This window comes from Trachypithecus francoisi, unplaced genomic scaffold (genome assembly GCF_009764315.1).
Source record: "Trachypithecus francoisi isolate TF-2019V2 unplaced genomic scaffold, Tfra_2.0 Lachesis_group13, whole genome shotgun sequence".
In the NCBI taxonomy this organism is placed as follows: Eukaryota; Metazoa; Chordata; class Mammalia; order Primates; family Cercopithecidae; genus Trachypithecus; species Trachypithecus francoisi.
In genome coordinates this window covers 101,110,998-101,130,513 of record NW_022681458.1, presented here as the reverse complement: position 1 = coordinate 101,130,513, position 19,516 = coordinate 101,110,998, and the positions used below count along the sequence as shown (strand labels likewise).

Sequence of the window (19,516 nt, the reverse complement as noted above, 5' to 3'; positions counted from 1 at the left end):
GGGGCTTCATATGGGAAAAGTCATAATAGAATACTTTACTTACAACAACTGACATTTTGAGAATAATATTTAAAAACTCAATCAAAAATGTAGGCAATTATGTTCCAATTATGGAAGTGGAAAGTCTTTTAAAATAAAAACAAAAAGACCTAATTCTAAATTATTGGAAACAATCTGCTGATATTAAAATTAAAAAATATTTTATCAAAACATGACTTTAAAATGAAAAGGTAAGTTATAAACGGTGAACATATATTTCAAGTCACAAAATTGACAACAGAATGCATAAAGAATACCAGTCAAATTAACAAGCTAGAACAGTGTACAAAAATGAATGTTACAAAGAGAAAATTATAATTTCCTAAATATTATATAAAGCAAAATGCCTTTGTAAAATCAGGATAAAGGAAATAGTCCTTTAGCCTCATAAGAATGTAAAGCAATATTATGATTGCATGTAACTTACAACATAGCCCTAAAATATTTACAGCAGACATGGTAGACATATAAAACTGAAATAGTAAAAATATACCTACTTAGATGCTGAGAAACGAAATTGAATAAAAATGATCAAGAACAAAGAAGGTGTAAACAACATGAAATAAAAGCTTTGTGTGATAGACACATATGAAAACTTGTCTCTGTTTTTATTAACTAGTTTTTTTGTTAAACAAAGGTAATCTTTAAAAACTGATCAGTTCACAAAACATTTCATAATAAAATGTATGTTCTTTGACCATAATAAAATAAAATTAACAGTTAACTCTACCTAGTGGCATATGTTTAGAATCTTAAAAGAAAAAGAAAAAGCTTGTTTACAATTTACAAAAATTAAGAATGGAATTATACATTATTTTTATTTGAAATATAATAAAAGCAAAAATTATCAAAATTTGTAAATATGATAATACAGGATATTGAAAGCATTAAATACATTTACAAAAATCAATAAATGAACTAAATGAACTACACATTCAACTAGAAAAGCTAGAAAACAACAAAAAATTACCCATGATGAACCAAAAGGAAAGTTTTAAAATCCTTGGAGACAACCTAGGCAATACCATAAGAACATAGGCAAGGGCAAAAGTTTTATGACTAAGACTCCAAAAGCAATTGTAACAAAAGCAAAAATTAACAAATGGGATCTAATTAAACTAAAAAGCTTCTGCACAGCAAAAGAAAACATGAACAGCGTAAGCAAACGATTTATAGAATGGGAGAAAATTTTTGCAAATTATGCATCTGACTAAAGTCTAATAATCAGCGTCTATAAGGCACTTAAACAAATTTACAAAAACAAAAAGACATTAAAAAGTGGGCAAAGGATATGAACAGACACTTTTCAATAGAAGACATACATGTGGTCAGCAAGAAAAAAAACTCAGCATAACTGATCATTAGTGAAACGCAAATTAAAACCACAATGAGGTCGGACGCAGTGGCTTACACATGTAATCACAGTACTTTGGGGTATCAAAGAGGGCGAATCAATTAAGGTCAGGAGTTCAAGACCATGTTGACCAACATGCGAAATTCCATTTCTACTAAAAATACAAAAATTAACCAGGCATGGTGGTGTGCACCTGTAATTCCAGCTACTCAGGAGGCTGAGTCATGATAATTGCTTGAACCCATGTGGCAGAAGTTGCAGTGAGAAGATAGTTCCACTCCACTCCAGCCTGGGTGACAGACAGAGACTCTGTCTCAAAAACAAACAAACACAATGAGATACCATCTAACACCAGTGAGAATGACTATTATTTAAAAGTCAAAAAAATAAAAAATAAAACAGATGCTAGCAAGGTTGTAGAGAAAAAGAAATGCTCATACACTGTTGGTGGGAGTGTAAATTAGCTCAGCTATGATGGAAGACAGTGTAGTGTAGTGCTTTCCCAAAGACCTAAAGACAGAAATACCATTCGATCCAGCAATCCCATTACTGTATATATATCCAAAGGAATATAAATCATTCCATTATAAAGACATATGCACATGTATGTTCATTACAGCACTATTAACAATAGCAAAGACATGGATTCAACCTAAATGTCCATTAGTAAGAGACTGGATAGAGAAAATGTAGTACACATATACTATAGAATATTAGGCAGTCATAAAAAAGAATGAGATCACATCCTTTCCAAGGACATGGATGCAGCTGGAGGCCGTTATAGTTAGCAAAGTAACTCAGGAACAGAAAATCAAATATCACACATTCACACTTAGAAAGTGGGAACTGAATGATGAGAGCTCATGGACACATGCAGAGGAACAACACTCAATGAGAACTTTTGGGTGGAGATGAAAGGAGAGAGAGGAACAGGAGAAACAACTAATGGCTACTAGGTTAATACCTGGATGATGAAATAATCTGTACAATAAATCCCCACAACACAAGTCTACCTAGGTAACAAATCTGCACTTATATCCCTGAGCTTAAAATAAAAGTTAAAAAAATAAAAAAATTAAGTGTACATGCTTATGACAAACTAAGATCCCTTGCCAAGAATGTCTTGAAAATCATACCAAAGTGACACATACAAGCATTTTTTATCACAATATTGTTTACAATATGTAAAATGTCAAAGCAATTGAAATATCTAATAGAAAAAAACGAGCAAATAAAATTAAATCTGTTCCTACAATTAAATACTATATATTATTTGTAGGAAATAAATTATATCAATATATAACTATAGATTTCAAAAAAGAATGCTGAAAGAAATGTGATTTCTCTAAAGTATATTAAAATGACTACATTCATTAATATATAAAACATATCAAAAATAACGGGAAAATTAAAATATAAGCAACAGTACTTTTAAAAGAACTAGAAGGCTATTAACTTAATATATGCCAGTGGTGACTTCAGAGAAAGATAGATAATGCAACTGGCTGTAGAGAATAAGAGAAATTCTAACTTTATAATATTTATATGCAAAAATTAAAGCAAATACAATAAATGAATATTGTCAATATTAGGTTTTGGTTTTATGGGTGTTTATCATAAAGTCTGCATTTTGAGTTTGCTGCATTTTTATTTGCCTGTATTTTTTTAAATTAAAACATAAAATCATATTAACATCATCTCATTATAGGTCTATAATTTCTACCCCTTGATTGTTTTTCTTTTTTTTTTTTTTTTTTTTTTTTCCCCCGACAAAGAAAAGTCAAATATAAGTGCAAGGGTCAACAGTATATCAGTTCACCTCCCTGAACCCTGAGGGATTGGATTAGATGATTTCTTAGTTCCCTCCTAGCAATATGATGCTACGAAATCCTGCAGGAAGCAGCATATTTCTTTCACTACAAGGAGAGCCTCTCTCAAACAATTAATAATAAGTTCTTTCCTTGTGGTAAGCGCCTTTATTTTTATTATCTTCATATAATACCTGACCTGTCTGTGTATGCCAAATACTGCTGTGAAAATGAAAAGACACTTCTAAGTGCTTAGCATCCTTATAGGATTCATGGATGTGGAGGTGTTTAAATATTACCAGAATTGCATTGGAATAAATAATGTTCACCTTGACTGTCTTTAGAAAGTAGAATTGTTTTGTCAGCACTCTAGGTAACTATTTGAGTGAGAAAAACCTTAAAGTTGAGGAACAGCTCAATAACCAACACACAAATGAAACAAAAACAGAAAACAAACAAACACAAACAGAATCCAAATTAACTCCTTATTCAAGAACTTGTGGGAAAGGCAAAGAACCGTTCTTAGATTTAAAATGCTTGAATTAAAATGAATAGATGACTTAAATGATTGGGATGAAGAAGAATCACATGGGAAAAAGAATGATCTAGTGTTAACATTACTTCTCCTTGAGATAGTATGACAAGGTGCTCAAGAGAGATTTTTATTGCAAAGGAACATGAATGAGACTTTGAGGTGCTAAGAATATTGTCTACTTGATGCAAGTATAAATTATACGGGTATTTGCCTTATAATGATTTGGTAAATTATATGATTATGAACTATCCTATATAAAATCCTGATAGATATGCAAATATATGTATATACAAAGTCATATATGACTTTGTCATATATGAAAGTATATACAGATGTATCTAACTATACAGTGAAAATTTTAAAGTGCATGTTTCCTTCACAGATTGTCAAATGTTAAAAAAGAAAATTAATAATGTTGATGAAGTAGAAAAACAAGGTGAATTGCCACACATTGCAGGTTGGAAAATAAGTTGGTAAAACCCATTTGGGACCATTATTTGGCATCATTTTAATAAAATGGAAACTGTATCTTGATTTCAACCCAGCAGTTTCTCCCAGATTCTTGCATTTGTGCACCCTCCCATTGTGCAGCCTCATCTCTGAGTGTCGAAAGTAAACTGGCCTTCATGTCATTGGATTTTAGTAACCTAATACTGGAGAGGAGGCAGATGGAGTAATAAGGGAAACGTTAAAAATAACAATATCTGAGCCTCAGTTGTACATCCATAAGTGCTGGGTTGTATTTTAATGGCTAATATGTCTACATTCATCTTCCACTTCACTGAGCCAGGAATCAGGTTTATGTAAGAACCATATCCTTCATGTCTATAATATGTATAGTATATAATAAGTTCTCGGTAAATTATGTATAAACTTCTGAAAAATATATTGAGAGAAGAAGCAGAAGGAACATGGGCACAGTGGGGCTTTAACTCATTGTGGCCTCCAGTGAGCAGTGTTTCTGAGGAATTAGGACAACAGTGTTGATGGAGGTGGAGAGGGAATGTCTCTGCTGTGAGTATCCGGCTCGTGGTGAATCCCAGGAGATTGGTGATGACTTCATGTAGCTTCTCAGACAGGAGAGGACTTAGTATTGATACCCTTGAGTGGCACTGGAGCAGATAAGACACAATGGCCTTGAACTGGAGAAGCGAGCACAGGAGACAGCTGCTGGAGATGCCCAGGTAAAACTGAAGGGGAACTTGCAGCTGGGTGTGAGACTAGAATAGGCAGAAAATGCAAGGGCAGGGAAGAGACAGGTTATTTAAGTACTAAGGCAACATGTGATTTTATAATGCAAAATTGCATCTGCATAGGTAATTTTCTTTAATAAACAAAGTCTGAAATAAGCCCTCACTGAAATATTTTAGAGATATATTTATATTCTGTAACATAATGCACTGAACGTAACTTAAGCTATTTTGATAACCCAAGAAATTCATTTTAAAATAATATTTATTCTATTTTATTATTTTCATTCCCATAGTAAACATTGAAATAGTGTTATGCCTTTTAAACTAAATGGCCTGAGATGCCCTACAAATGTAGGCCTTTGTAATTTTCGTACTAATTTTGTCCACGTTTATGTGCCTCTATTAACTGACAGCTACTTGTTCTTTCTTCTATCTTTGGGATTGGGAACACACCCACCTTTTTTGGTCCTCCCCCACCTCCAAATGTATATCTAATTATATTATTTAATCTTTCTAATCTCTTACCAACTATGAAATCAAATATATCATATATTTGTTATAAATTTTCAATAGTAAAAAAATCATTTAAATAAGAGATAAAATGGCTCTTTTTTCAGAAGCACAATAGTACAACAGGTATGTGAAAAGGTGTTCAGTGTCTCTAATCATCAGGAAAATGCAAATCAATACCACAAAAAGGTATCACTTCACATCTGTCAAAATGCCTCTTATCACAAAGTCAACAGATAGATGTTGGTGAAGGTGTGAAACAGAGATAACCAACACTGTTGGGGGGGAATATAAATTGATACAGCCATTATGGAAAACAGTATGAGGTTTCTCAAAAATTTAAAAACAAGACTACCAGATGACTCAGTAATTATCCTTCTGTGTAAATACACCAAGGAAATAAAATCAACACCTTTGTACCAGGGGTAGGGCAGTGTAGGGGAGAGAATCAGAAGATGTAGGTCAAAGGATATAAAGGTACAGTTATGTAGGATGAATAAACTTACAGACAGAACTTATAAGGAGTATAGTTAATACTTTTTTTAAATTTAAACAATGTTTTAAATTATACTTTAAGTTCTAGGGTACATATGCACAATGTGCAGGTTTGTTACATATGTGTACATGTGCCGTGTTGGTGTGCTGCACCCATTAACTCGTCATTTACATTAGGTATATCTCCTAATGCTATTCCTCCCCACTCCCCGTAACCTATGACAGGCCCCAGTGTGTGATGTTCCCCTTCTTGTGTCCAGGTGTTCTCATTGTTCAGTTCCCACCTATGAGTGAGAACATACGGTGTTTGGTTTTTTGTCCTTGCGATAGTTTGCTGAGAATGATGGTTTCCAGCGGCATCCATGTCCCTACAAAGGACGTGAACTCATCCTTTTCTATGGCTGCACAATATTCCATGGCGTATATGTGCCACATTTTCTTAATCCAGTCGGTCACTGATGGACATTTGGGTTGGTTCCAAGTCTTTTCTATTGTGAATAGTGCTGCAATAAACATATGTGTGCATGTGTCTTTATAGCAGAATGATTTATAATCCTTTGGGTATATACCCAGTAATGGGATGGCTGGGTCAAACAGTATTTCTAGTTCTAGATCCTTGAGGAATCGCCATACTGTTTTCCATAATGGTTAAACTAGTTTACAATCCCAACAACAGTGTAAAAGTGTTCCTATTCCTCCACATCCTCTCCAGCATGTGTTGTTTCCTGACTTTTTAATGATCGCCATTCTAGCTGGTGTGAGATGGTATCTCATTGTGGTTTTGATTTGCATTTCTCTGATGGCCAGTGATGACGAGCATTTTTTCATGTGTCTGTTGGCTGCATAAATGTCTTCTTTTGAGGAGTGTCTGTTCATATCCTTCACCCACTTTTTGATGAGGTTGTTTTTTTCTTATGAATTTGAGTTCTTTGTAGATTCTGGATTAGCTCTTTGTCAGATGAGTAGATTGCAAACATTTTCTCCCATTCTGTAGGTTGCCTGTTCACTCTGATGGTAGTTTCTTTTGCTGTGCAGAAGCTCTTTAGTTTAATGAGATCCCATTTGTCAATTTTGGCTTTTGTTCCCATTGCTTTCGGTGTTTCAGACATGAAGTCCTTGCCCATGCCTATGTCCTGAATGGTATTGCCAAGGTTTTCTTCTAGGGTTTTTATGGCTTTAGGTCTAACATTTAAGTCTTTAATCCATCTTGAGTTAATTTTTGTATAAGGTGTAAGGAAGGGATCCAGTTTCAGCTTTAGTTTTCCCAGCACCATTTATTAAATAGGGAATCCTTCCCCTTTTCTTGTTTTTGCCAGATGTGAAAGATCAGATGTTTGTAGATGTGTGGTATTATTTCTGAGGGTTCTGTTCTGTTACCTTAGTCTATATCTCTGTTTTGGTAACAATACCATGCTGTTTTGGTTACTGTAGCCTTGTGGTATAGTTTGAAGTCAGGTAGCGTAATTCCTCCAGTTTTATTCTTTTGGCTTAGAATTGTCATCACAATGCGGACTCTTTTTTGGTTCCATATGAACTTTAAAGTAGTTTTGTCCAATTCTGTGAAGAAAGTCATTGGTAGCTTGATGGGGATGGCATTGAATCTATAAATTACCTTGGGCAGTATGGCCATTTTCACTATATTGATTCTTCCTATCCATGAGCATGGAATATTCTTCCATTTGTTTGTGTCCTCTTTTATTTCACTGAGCAGTGGTTTGTAGTTCTCCTTGAAGAGGTCCTTCACATCCCTTGTAAGTTGGATTCCTAGGTATTTTATTCTCTTTGAAACAATTGTGAATGCGAATTGACTCATGATTTGGCTCTCTGTTTGTCTGTTATTGGTGTATAGGAATGCTTGTGATTTTGCACATTGATTTTGTATCCTGAGACTTTGCTGAAGTTCCTTATCAGCTTAACAAGATTTTGGGCTGAGACGATGGGGTTTTCTAAAAATACAATCATGTCATCTTCTAACAGGGACAATTTGACTTCCTCTTTTTATAATTGAATATCCCTTATTTATTTCTCCTGTCTGATTGCCCTGGCCAGAACTTCTAGCACTATTTTGAATAGGAGTGGTGAGAGAGGGCATCCCTGTCTTGTGCCAGTTTTAAAAGGGAATGCTTCCAGTTTTTGCCCATTCAGTATGATATTGACTGTGGGTTTGTCATAAACAGCTCTTATTATTATGAGATACGTCCCATCAATACCTAATTTATTGAGAGTTTTTAGCATGAAGGGCTGTTGAATTTTGTCAAAGGCCTTTTCTGTATCTATTGAGATAAACATGTGGTTTTTGTCTTTGGTTCTGGATTATGTTGCATTATGTTTATTGATTTGTGCATCTTGAACCAGCCTTGCATCCCAGGGATGAAGCCCACTTGATCATGGTGGATAAGCTTTTTGATGTGCTGCTGGATTCGTTTTGCCAGTATTTTATTGAGGATTTTTGCATCGATGTTCATCAGGGATATTGGTCTAAAATTCTCTTTTTCTTATGTCTGTGCCAGGTTTTGGTATCAGGATGATGCTGGCCTCATAAAATGAGTTAGGGAGGATTCCTCTTTTTCTATTGATTGGAATAGTTTCAGAAGTAATGGTCCCAGCTCCTCCTTATACCTCTAGAAGAATTCAGCTGTTAATTGTCTGGTCCTGGACTTTTTTTGGTTGGTAGGCTATTAATTATTGCCTCAATTTCAGAGCCTGTTATTGGTCTATTCAGGGATTCAACTTCTTCCTGGTTTAGTCTTGGGAGCATGTATGTGTCCAGGAATTTATCCATTTCTTCTGGATTTTCTAGTTTATTTGCATAGAGGTGTTTATAGTATTCTCCGATGGTAGTCTGTATTTCTGTGGGATCGTTGGTCATATCCCCTTTATCATTTTTTATTGAGTCTATTTGATTCTTCTCTCTTCTCTTCTTCATTAGTCTTGCCTGCAAAACTAATAAATTAGTCTTCAATTTTGTTGATCTTTTCAAAAAACCAGCTCCTGGATTCATTGATTTTTTGAAGGGTTTTTTGTGTCTCTATCTCCTTCAGTTCTGCTCTGATCTTAGTTATTTCTTACCTTTGGCTAGCTTTTGAATATGTTTGCTCTTGCTTCTCTAATTCTTTTAATTTTGATGTTAGGGTGTCAATTTTAGATTTGTCCAGCTTTCTCTTGTGGACATTTAGTGCTATAAATTTCCCTCTACACACTGCTTTAAATGTGTCCCAGAGATTCTGGTATGTTGTGTCTTCATTCTCATTGGTTTCAAAGAACATCTTTATTTCCACCTTCATTTAGTTATGTACTCAGTAGTCATTCAGGAGCGAGTTATTCAGAGTCCATGTAGTTGAGCAGTTTTGAGTGAGTTTCTTAATCCTGAGTTCTAGTTTGATTGCACTGTGGTCTGAGAGACAGTTTGTTATAATTTCTGTTCTTTTACATTTGCTGAGGAGTGCTTTACTTCCAACTATGTGGTCAATTTTGGAGTAAGTGCGATGTGGTGCTGAGAAGAATGTATATTCTGTTGATTTGGGGTGGAGAGTTCTGTAGATGTCTATTAGGTCTGCTTGGTGCAGAGCTGAGTTCAATTCCTGGATATCCTTGTTAACTTTCTGTCTCGTTCATCTGTCTAATGTTGACAGTGGGATGTTAAAATCTCCCATTATTATTGTGTGGGAGTCTAAGTCTCTTTGTAAGTCTCTAAGGACTTGCTTTATGAATCTGGGTGCTCCTGTATTGGGTGCATATATATTTAGAATAGTTAGCTCTTCTTGTTGAATTGATCCCTTTACCATTATGTAATGACCTTCTTTGTCTCTTTTGATCTTTGTTGGTTTAAAGTCTGTTTTATCAGAGACTAGGATTGCAACCCCTGCCTTTTTTTTTGTTTTCCATTTGCTTGGTAGATCTTCCTCCATCCCTTTATTTTGAGCCTATGTGTGTCTCTGCACATGAGATGGGTCTCCTGAATATAGCACAGTGATGGGTCTTGACTCTTTATCCAATTTGCCAGTCTGTGTCTTTTAATGGGAGCATTTAGCCCATTTACATTTAAGGTTAATATTGTTATGTGTGAATTTGATCCTGTCATTATGATATTAGGTGGTTATTTTGCTCGTTAGTTGATGCAATTTCTTCGTAGCTTCGATAGTCTCTACAATTTGGCATGTTTTTGCAGTGGCTGGTACCAGTTGTTCCTTTCCATGTGTAGTGCTTCCTTCGGGAGGTCTTGTAGGGCAGCCCTGGTGGTGACAAAACCTCTCAGCACTTGCTTATCCATAAAGGATTTTGTTTCTTCTTCACTTATAAAGCTTAGTTTGGCTGGATATGAAATTCTGGGTTGAATATTCTTTTTTTTAAGAACGTTGAATATTGGCCCCCACTCTCTTCTGGCTTGTAGAGTTTCTGCCGAGAGATCTGCTGTTAGTCTGATGGGCTTCCCTTTGTGGGTAACTCGACCTTTCTCTCTGGCTGCCCTTAACATTGTTTCCTTCACTTCAACTTTGGTGAATCTGACAATTATGTGTCTTGGAGTTGCTCTTCTTGAGGAGTATTTATTTCATTGTATGCTGAAAATCTGCTGAGCAGAATTCAGGTGTTCTGACTACAAAATGAAAATATGCATGTGAGGAGATGGACACGTTAATATGCTTGACTGTAGCAATCATTTCACTGTGCATATGTTTATCAATACATCATGTTGTATGCCTTCAGTATATACTATATAAAATTAAAGTAAAAGTAACAGCTATAACTTATTGAACACTTATTAAGTGCCAGGCACTGTTCCCAGTTTTTCATAAGTGTTCTCGAACTTAATCTTCACAATAAACCTTAAGTATTATTTCCATTCTCACTTTTCAGATAATGACACTGAAGCACCAAGAAGTGAAGTTACCAGGTCAACATTACACATATGGTAAATGTGTTTCAAATTTGAACAGTCTTGATCCAGTGTCTTGAATATCTTTCTTCTCTGTTATAAATCTGAGTACAGCATCTTCCAACTGTTCTAATTATGAGGAGTTTCTTTTGGAAGTTTTAAAATTTACTCTGATAAGAACTGCATTTATAAATCTTGCATTAAGAAAATATGTAACTGTAATATAAAGACTCCAAGGTCATAACCAATTTACACCTCTCTGGAAACAGAAGTTACTAAGCTATAACAACGCAAATCCTCATATTAAGGTAGTCTGAAATCTTGTTGTATTCCATAATTAAACTCTATATTGCCAAGGACATACACTCTCTCAGTCTTATTCTGTCTGTTTTAATGAAACAGTGACATGCCCTCTTCTTAGTGAAGCAAGACAGCATGTCTGACTGGTGTACCTCAGCTGAACGATGGAATTAAAGTGGGATTTCCGTCACTGGACGTATTTTAATTACTCTTTAACTCCACTGTGAGCTCCGAGTTCTCTCTCACTATTTTAATGCCAGATGATGTTCGCACATCCGGAAATGATGAGTACTACTTTATGATCACTTTTCCCTACCATAGTACCATATGACCCAGCAGTCCCCCTTCTGAATGTGTACCCCAAAGGAAATAAAATCAGCGTGTTGTAGAGCTATCTGTGTTCCCATGTTCATCGCAGCATTATTCACAATGGCCAAACTATGGAAACAACCTAAGTATCTGTCCAGGACTAGTAGATAAAGAAAAAATTAAAGAAAAATTAATGAATTTTAGATTCACATTTGACCCAGAGATGTAATATTTCCCTTTCTGTTCTCAACATCATATTCTGACTTGTTGATGTCAGAAATTAGAGCTCAAAAATCATAGGTATCAAACAGGAAGCATGAACTTCTATGACTTTGTGTACATAGATGCTTTAAAAAGACAGCAAGGCTATTGCACGTTTTAGATTTCTTAGGATACTAAAGATTCAATTATAAACTATAAACACTTGAAAACAATTCATTTCCTTGGGAGTGGAATACAAAATACGAGATTACTTTTAATTATCTAAAAAAGATCTTTATACTGTAATGTCTTTCTTGTGACTATCTAAATAAGAATTTAAAAAATACCCAGAGTACAGAGACACAAAGAAGACAATTTAATAATATCTGTAGTATTCAAAGGACTGTGTTAACACAAAATAAGAGTATAATTAGCTTGGTCAACTCACTTAATATTCTTTTATTCCCTAATTTTATGGTAGATTTATCTTCCCACATGCTTTCATAAAATGAGGACTATGAAAAGTATAAGAGAACCTATATATACACTTGTATTTTCAGATCTCAAAAATATTTGCTTTAGAAGCATCTCTAGCTACCGTGTCAATGAGTCTTATGTGTTACATAAAACATACAATTTGAATTAATTCTGAGAAGATTTGAAAGCCCATCAACATCTGTAACACTTTTGGCACATTTTATTTTTAAAAGAAAAGGTCTTTAAAAAGCTTTATTTGTGAAAGTAGTCACTTCCACAGAAGAACCATTAGCAGAGATGCCATTGAATGTACAAAATAGCTACAATTACAGCCACCATAATATGTGACCTGGAGATAAAGCACAAACGATCTTTAAAAAAGAGGAAGGAAGACTATAACAAGCACATCCTGGCTCAGAGTTGGAGTCAATATTATAGTATTCTCATATGTAGTAAATATGGAGTCGATTGTCTGTGTATCACTCAGTAATTGAGGTTAGGCAATATCTTGCAAATAAAAAGCTTTTTTAAACACAAATCTAGAAACAGAGTTCATACAACTCATGCTTCACAGTAATAATCAGAGGGCTGTCTTGTGGCGGTCAAGTCTGTTGCACTGAGTGGATGATAATATCTCAGAAGTATAGCTCATTTTTTAAATAAATGTTTCAACCAATGATCAATTTAAGTAGCCAAATATATATTTCTGTATTTATAGTTGTCACAGCAAAATTCCATTCAATGAATACAGATGTCTGTATTTTGTATTTATATGGCATATATAATCTGAAGAGCTGAAAATGCTTGCTGTCTCTCGCCTAACTTAGCCTCACAAATACTTTACATGCAAGTATTTTACAGTTTGACAAACAAAATACACAGAAAAGGTAAGTTATTTCGATGAAGTCACACAATAAGACAATGGAAGAATCAAGGCTTGTAATACAGTTAACTCTCCAAATCACCACCTCTTCCACATTTGCCACTAACACTGCAACATGCACACACACAAAAAGTGCAATGGAAAACAGTGTAAATTGCCTAAAGAAGTTTAAATGTGAATATGGTTATTCCTTAACACAGATGGTCATGTTGTTTTATTAAACAACAATCTGAAGTTCACAGATTATCACTGGATCAACTCCTTTACCTGCCTCTCAGAATATGACCACATAATGTTATATAAAGACAAATTGTTAAAGAATAACTACATCTCAATGGTTTCCATTTTTCCTCTATGCTTATCTGATGTATATGTCTGTATGTTATTTAAAGAGCATGAGGTATATTTAAGCACTATGAACACCAAACAAAATTCTCCTTTCAGAAATCTGAGTTATTATTAATTCAAACCTCTTTCTAAGATTATCTTTAGCAAAATTATAATAAAAGTCAAGTCCTTCTTTAAAATGAACCTTGAGAGCTTTCTAATTGATCTAGTCTTTATTGTTACAAAACAACATAAAATAATGTGTATTACAACAATAGAATACGACCGCCTGTTGATTGCATTTGGCTTTGACAACTGAACATGTTGCAAGAGAATTCACAAAATTTTTGGTAGCTCTTTGCTACCAATTTAATCTCATTCTGGCCACTCAGGAGACTATAACTATCCAAAGACTGAAAGTGATAGCCAGGAGTACTTCAGAATCATGATGTCAGTGGAAATGCATCACCAGGAACTCCACTTAGTTACCAATTGATAGCAAGGCTGGATCAGTGACACAGTGGGCACATTGCCTGACCTGGCTGGCTACTCTAGAATAAACCTAGCTCCCCCTTGGGGAGAGAAGGGGTGGTTTGACTGCCTCTAGTAGTATCATTGGCTCAACAGTTTTTAAACATCTATTATAGATTCTTGTTTCTAATCTTGGGCAAATTTCTCCTTCAAGCTACATGTTTTCTTTTATGTTTATAAGGATAACATTTTTAACTATGCCCAGATAGTAATATATTCTACTTTCCTTGTTTGTTCTTTGAAAACATCCTGTTTGCTATGTAAAGTGATCAGAAACATAGGGTTTGTGAATAAGTAGCTAGACATCCTCCTGATTAACTTTTCTGGGCCTTAGAATGCTCAATGATAAAATGATTGATCCTCAATTTTACCTCTAGTCTATTTTTGCTCTAATATTATTTAGTTGTGTGATCTCACCCTCTGCCCTTGCTCTTCCCCAACTCCACTCCAAGTCATACATGTTAGCTTTTATTCTCATTTCTTTTCATTTTAGAAATAAACTAAAGCTGTTAATAGAGCATTGGTCCTTATTCTCACTGCATCCAAGTGAGAATACCTCTGGAGACAAAGATGGTTAAAAACTTTCCTTTTCTCCTCACCATTTTTTTCTCTACTCCATTTAGGATAATGTATCATTATCTTTCAATCTCATTTACAAATATGAATTTAACTACACTCTTTATAAGAAGCATTGTGCTGGATTCTGAGGGGATTAATAACAATGAAATATAAAATACATGTTCATAATACATTTTTGCCCCCAAGGATTTTGCAACCTATTTGGGAAAATGAAGGAGAATAAGCATGGACTGAAGTTATTAAAATAACAATATAAGACAGTCTACATATACTATGGTTCCAAGTGAGTAGGCACTGAATAGAAAACAGTAAAGGACACTCAATAACATGGACACTGAAGGAATCCAAGAGAATAAGATAGTAGGACAGAGGAGTCCTGAAGCATGACAAATAGAAGCAAAATAATCATATAAATTTACCATTTTAGATACTGGCAGTAGATAAGTGATCATACTCTGCATCCTTGTCGGCACTTGAGACTATCCAATTTTTAAATTTGGGAGGGATTCAATAGGTGAGATATGGTGTCTATCATAGTCTCCATTTACATTTATCCATTCATTATGATGTTGAACTCACTGATGTGTTTATGAGCACTTATCTAAAAATCCAAATTGTTTCTTTTGCCTGTTTTTCTGTTGATGTTCCTATTATATGTAGTACTTTTATATTATCATAAAGTTGAGGTATTCTCCCATGGTATATGAACTAATGGGACATTGTAAGTCAGTGAATCATCTTTCTTTGCAGTTAGCTGCACGATCAACAGCTAAAGTGGTAGAAATGTTGTCACAGAGCATAGATCCTTCTGCATGCAGATTAAACACATTAGTTTTATATTGCAATGCTACTTGAAATGCCAGCCCACAATAAGATCAGGAACTTGTGCCAGCATGTAAATCAAGTCACTGTTTTCTTCAACAAGAACTTTTCAGCTCAACTAAATATCATGCTTACTTCTATATCTGATTTACTTTTCAGCTCAAGTGCTTCATCTTACTGCAGACCAGTAACTAACAGTTTGAGAATTGATAGCCAGTACATGAACCACACTTTGCATAGATTGTTCTATAGGCCTCTGCAATTGTCTATGTGTATTCAATTCTCTCTCTCCCCATATATATATGTATTTATATATTATGTATATATGTATGCACACTTACATATGTATGTATTATGCATGTACATGTATATATAATACACACAAATATGTATGCATTATTCATGTTTATATATGTCTACCTTGTTAATTTCATAATTCAAAATATAATCTATTTGCTTTGTATGACAGCTAATATTCTCCCACATGTAAAGGTAATTCATTGCTGCTTTACGCAAAATGGACACAATAAATAGTTCCTTTTTTGCACATATTATTTTATGATAACAATTGTAACGATAAGTAGATTGGAGTTAATTCAGAGGATGCTTTAAGATTCAGTAAATAGGCCGGGCGCGGTGGCTCAAGCCTGTAATCCCAGCATTTTGGGAGGCTGAGGCGGGCGGATCACGAGGTCAGGAGATCGAGACCATTCTGGCTAATACAGTGAAACCCCATTTCTACTAAAAAATACAAAAACACTAGCCGGGCGAGGTGGCCGGCGCCTGTAGTCCCAGCTACTCGGGAGGCTGAAGCAGGAGAATGGCGTAAACCCAGGAGGCGGAGCTTGCAGAGGCCACGACACTCCAGCCTGGGCGACAGAGCTAGACTCCATCTCCAAAAAAAAAAAAAAAAAAAAAAAAAAAAGATTCAGCAAATAATCAATAGTATTTATTTGGTACTTACTAGACATTAGGTACTGTCATATGAACCATGGGTAGTCAAATAAGATATACCTAATTTGGATACAAGGAGTTAGATATGTGAAAAACAAGTGCAATAAAGTGTTATGGATACTCAGAAAGATTCATTTACAGGATACATTAGCAGTTCAGAAAATAAAATGATAGCTAGTAACCAGGGGAATTTGGAAAGGGCCATGAAAAATCTTCCCAGAGGCGAAGATTTTCTGTGGACCTTAGATTTTTTTTTTTTTTTATGTGTCTTACTTTCTGTAATCATAGGAATGTTGTAACTTGTACCTTAAAAATACATTCCAGATCTTTCATATGTAGATGCTCCTTGACTTACTGATGATGGAGTTATGTTCCAATGTACCTATCATAAGTCAAAAATACCGTAAGTTGAAAATGTTGTAAGTGAAAAGTGAACTTAATGCCCTGATAAACCCGTTGTGAAACAGAAAAATCCTAAGTCAAAGCAATATAAATCCAGATGCTCCTCAATTTATAACGGAATTACATTTGTAAAGTTGAAACATCTTAAGTTGAAGCATCCTAAACCAGGGATCATCTGCACTATTAAGTCTGTGTAGCAAAATGGACATCCATCTACTGGTCTCCTGGATGTAGTGTAAGAGTATGTTATCCCCCTGATAAGGTGATAACTAAAATATATACCAGAGTATCTGACCTACTTAAGTCATAGAACCCACAAATAATTTTTAAAATTCAATAATGAAAATTTAAAACTCAGCATGATATAAGAATAAATTGATCCTATATTGTTTCAGTCTTGTAAGTATTCTTGTTTTGTATCTGTTCACATTCTTGTTCAGTGGGATTCAAGAAAAGCCGTCTGGGTCTGGGTGTGTTTCTTTTGTTTTTATGTGTACATAACATGACTCATCTTGAAGTCCTATCTTACCATTCACAGAAGAAAAATGAAGAACGATGATCACACACCTCTTCACAAACATGGAGAGCTCCACATTGCAGAATAATAATGTCATAATTTTGAAAATTGTTTCCTTAAAAATTCCTTTTCCTATCATTGCCTATTTCTTTTCAATTTCTTTTCTGACTGTGAGAGTATCTATGTTTTTAATCTCTAATCAATTTCACTCTTCCTTTTTCATGGTTGTAAAGTACAAGTAAAATACTTTAGCACATTTCACCTTTTATATTTTTTCCCCAAAAATACTGATTACATCAGCCACCTTACTCAAAATGATTCTTTTGGGGGAACCTAATAAAATTCTAAGCCCATTTCAGGCTCTCAGTCATATATCATGTTTACTTCAGGTAAACATTTCTATTTAACCAGAAAACCCAAAGCTTTATAACAGAAGCAGTGCCTTCCACAAGAAAGTTGTTCCTAACATTTTAGCTTTTAAGGAAAACTTCTGGCATTTTAGAAACTGAGTTTGAAAATAGAAGTAGACTAAAGTAGAAAATTTAGACCTGTGAATCTGAAATGCCACATGCTAATAGATAATTCAAGGGCCCCAAGGATATCGCTAAAGGTTTGCTCTCCAATAAGGAAAAGAAACTATATTGATATTCTAACGCTTTTTTTGGCTCTTTATTTTGAAATGTTTTAAAAGTTGTGTTCAATGGTCAGAGACGTGTATCTTTCGTTGTGGTAATCTACAAAAAGAAGATCTTTGAGTGAAACCCAAAATATTGAATCTAAATTTATATCAAATTAAAAACAAATAATTGAAAGAAACAAAAGTTGGATTATTGGGCAGGGGGGACATGTAAATTTCCTTTAAAAATAACAGTGTGAAAAACTATTCTCCTTGGCTTACAAGCTTAGATATCACAATTGAGCTTCAGAAAGAAAAGTTTCAGATATTACTGATATTTTTTTCAAATATAAATTACATATATTGCTATTATTTTTATGTTTAAGTTTTAAAAGTTTTTTTTTGTTAAAAAAGTGGAAAATTAGATGGCTCACAATTTAATTTATAGATATTTACCTGAAGCTTGAGCATTTTAAGATAGACTGCAATCAAATCCCTGTGTCATCAAGACATCATCACAGTTTCTTTCAATTTCTATCAGTTACATTTCAATAAATTTATCCTAGAAACATATATATAAATGTCAAAGATGTCAAAGATAAATTTATGAGGATATAGATATAGTACTTTTTATAATAGGAGAAACTTAGAAACATTCATCAAAAGGAAACTGATGAAAAAGAAAGTTGCAGCAAATTATATCATCTTATTAAAAATATTTATTATGTATCAAATGTTATAGGTATGCACACCTGGATGATTATATACCAGATTTTATCAAGAAACATTTTTAGTGGAAAAGAATGGGAAATGCAAGGGATTATCATTACCTCTGAGTTTTTTTTTTGGTATGGTTTTAATTTTACAATGATTTTGTTTTAAGATACTTTTAGAATCTTTCCCATCCCCAAAGCAATAAATATAATTTAAGATATTCACATAGTAGGCAGGCATGGAGCTCAAGCCCAGCCCTGTGTATGTAGGCTACAGAAGGTGGCCAAAAGGATGTCAGAGGTCTGAAGCCAGGTAATCAATTTGGAGATAGAGAACAAATAAACACCAGAAATCAAGGTTAGGTGCTGGGTTAAATCTTGGTAGGGAGTCAAAACTGACAAGTTATCATCTGGGATGAGGCCAGAGGTTGAAAGAAGCAGACATGCAAGAGTCTGAAAGCACTGTGATATTAAATGACACTGCAACGTTATTATGGTCAAGTTTAGCAAGTAGCCAGATTACCATACCCAATAAATCAAGGTGATGAAATTCACCTACTGATCAGAAACCATGAGACTAGAATATAAGGAAAATCAATGATTACAATATTTTGCTAAAAACTAAGAGGATAGGATAACAGAAACCAAGACAGCCAGTTTGAGCAAAATAGGGTCAAGGAAAATAAAATGCATACTCCATTTAGCAAACAAATAGATACCCGTAAGTGGTATTATCTTCTTTGTGTGTCAGAAAGTCTTTTTCCTATGTTCTAATGAGGTAGAAAGGAATCTAAAGGTGTGGCTAGCCTAGGATATCAAGTAAAGACAGGTATGTAAAATTGAATAGGTGATGAGCAGTTTAACTGACAAGAATGGAGAGTGCCACATTCTACATTCTACTCAAAAGCAGGAACTTCTCCATATTCTTATATGCAGTGCAGTTATTTGGGAGAATGGTAAGTATTTTTAAGTCATCCTCTTTGGGGGCTAATTTAACTGCACTCTCCCATTGTGGCTACCTAAAAATATAGTCCTACAACTTCCCACTTTCAGTTTGTTGAGTTGTTTTTGTTTGCTT

General features: G+C 34.4%; 1 long non-coding RNA gene across 1 annotated transcript; it reads right to left on the bottom strand.

Annotated features, from left to right (window-relative positions):
- Positions 1-4,297: 4,297 nt before the first annotated feature.
- LOC117095412 lies at positions 4,298-19,273 on the bottom strand. The gene is made up of 3 exons (XR_004441965.1): positions 19,158-19,273; positions 18,182-18,287; positions 4,298-4,956 (listed from the first exon to the last, which is right to left on the bottom strand). It is a non-coding gene; the product is annotated as an uncharacterized LOC117095412 (long non-coding RNA).
- Between the last annotated feature and the right edge of the window lie 243 nt (positions 19,274-19,516).